The sequence below is a fragment of the Acipenser ruthenus genome, chromosome 39, assembly GCF_902713425.1.
Source record: "Acipenser ruthenus chromosome 39, fAciRut3.2 maternal haplotype, whole genome shotgun sequence".
NCBI lineage: Eukaryota > Metazoa > Chordata > Actinopteri > Acipenseriformes > Acipenseridae > Acipenser > Acipenser ruthenus.
Genome location: NC_081227.1, coordinates 9,778,150 through 9,780,372, shown reverse-complemented (window position 1 = coordinate 9,780,372; position 2,223 = coordinate 9,778,150). Strand labels below are relative to the sequence as shown.

Below are 2,223 nucleotides of genomic sequence, written 5' to 3'. Positions count from 1 at the left end.
CCGCTCCTGCAGCAAGGAGTCCTCTGTGTTTATTTGTTATATTTTATTTTATTCTAGCGAGCACGCGGCTGTTTTATATATTCATTTTAAATAGATTGGGGGAAATTGGTACCGTGTACTTTATAAATGTAATCTAGTTTGTAACGAGACCATTCAACTGCTGACTTTGTTGTCTACTTTGTATGTATCACAAAAATAACAGAATTGCTGAACTGGTTAATTAACTTTACTATAAGAAACTGATAGATCCAAGTATTTTATAGAAACTGCAATAATATAATCTGTGGTAATTAGTTTAATTAACTGCACTGTAAGAAACTGATAGATTTAGAGTTTGTTTTATTGTATTATCCTTATATATCTCTACTAGACAGTTGTTAGACTGTGAAGTGAAGGTGGCATTGTCATATGGTTTACATTATTGTTAATGTGCTTGAGATTTTTAAAACAATTACTAATAAAAACTTGTAAAGATTATTTTTGGTATATGATTGCTTGGTTTCTCCTGGATAAAAGAGTTTGTGTGGGAACCAACCACAAGGTGGCGTAGTCAAATTATTAACATAAATTTAGCTATATGTATATAAAGACCTGTTACACAAGAAACCAACCGTTTGCTAAACTATTTAAGGACCAAGCGTTTTTTTGGCTGTATTTGACTCTCTTCCTATAACAATGCACTAAAAATCAATTTGTTACCGTCGCATCTTGGAATTGGTGTCCTTGTTTTCAGAACACTGGGGAACGTTATAGCTTTTCTTAAATAATCTGTCAAAGCCGTCTGGCAAGGCAAGCTGTGGCTTTCAATTTGAAATTTCAGTATGATGTGGTGTTGACACGATCTTGGTCCTTAAAGGGTTAAGAGCCAAACACACTGACCAATTGCGCCACAGGAATTTGTTGCGAGATACGAGGTAAAAAATCACGCGCCTTGACAGGTTGCATTCCTGAAACTGACAGCTCGCCACCGTTGGTTGTGCTTGGTAGAAAATGGCGTTGTTGGAGTCGGGGTATAGCTCAGTGGTGGAGCATTTGACTGCAGATCAAGAGGTTCCCTGGTTGCCCTCTTTTTTAAATTTAAATTAAAATGCAAATAACATTTTATAATTTTTGATTTCAGCTGCAAAGGTTGATTTTGTGCTGTAAATTGGCGAGCGCCAGGGCACCTCACTTTTATTGCGCCCCGGGTTTTCGGAAGAACCCGTTGACTCGCGCACATGTGAACGCACACCACTCGGCGACGCGGGTTGTCTCGCCTGATCTGAGGTCGTATTCGGAGGCTGCCCGAGCGCGCCAGCCCCCAGCGCCCCAGCCCCAAACCTCCGAGACAGAAGGAGGGAGAGGGAGAAGGAGAGAGAGAGCGCACGCGCTAGGTTTGGCCGCTCGACGACACGAGAGTGCCATTGGCCCGAAGGGAGTTTTACAGGGGAACGGCGCACGCTGACAAAGGAGACCGAACGTTGAGACGGCGGGGCGTGGCAGCGCGTCCGAGAGGGCTGGGTCACATGTCTCCACCGACAGCCACGTGGAGCGTTCCACGTCCGCCGCCCCCACTGGGTCCCCGGGGCAGCATGAGGCTTTGCGCAGCCGGGTTAACCTCTGGGTCTGCTTTTAGGGGGACGAAGGGGAGCGCGGAGTGTCCCCTGCAACGGCCCCAGCCATGCCAGACCGCGAGAGCGGAGCACCGAGACACTGCGCCCCGGGCAGGCAATTGATGGCAAAATGACCTTCAGACAGACGTAGCCCCGGGAGTGAACCCGGGGCCGCAAGGTGCGTTCGAAGTGTCGATGATCAATGTGTCCTGCAATTCACATTAATTCTCGCAGTTAGCTGCGTTCTTCATCGATGCATGAGCCAAGTGATCCACCGCCAAGAATAGTCGTGTGTGTTTCGTCCGCTTTGACCCCAGCCCGGGCTGGGTCACCGATGGGGCCGGGCAACAGTCGAAAACCAAGCGAGCAGAATTTTATCAAGGGGGGCCAGGCGCTCGGAGGGGAAGATCCATGGAAGATCTTCCACGGAGTCGTTAGACCTTCCGCCCGGAGGCGACAGGTACCTGGACCAGAGTTTCGAGGGGACAGTAACCGAGCCCGAGCCAGGTGCCGGGAGGTTTGGGACTGAGTCGAGTGGCTGCAATTCCAAGACCACTGCCGAACCCACCGCCCGCTGCGCTCTTCCCCTCGAAGGGAATGCGACGGGTTGAAGGGCACTACTGCGAGACGG

General features: G+C 48.7%; 1 non-coding gene across 1 annotated transcript; it reads right to left on the bottom strand.

Annotated features, from left to right (window-relative positions):
* Positions 1-1,723: 1,723 nt before the first annotated feature.
* On the bottom strand, positions 1,724-1,878 carry LOC117427217 (5.8S ribosomal RNA). Its single transcript, XR_004548203.3, has one exon. It is a non-coding gene; the product is annotated as a 5.8S ribosomal RNA (ribosomal RNA).
* Between the last annotated feature and the right edge of the window lie 345 nt (positions 1,879-2,223).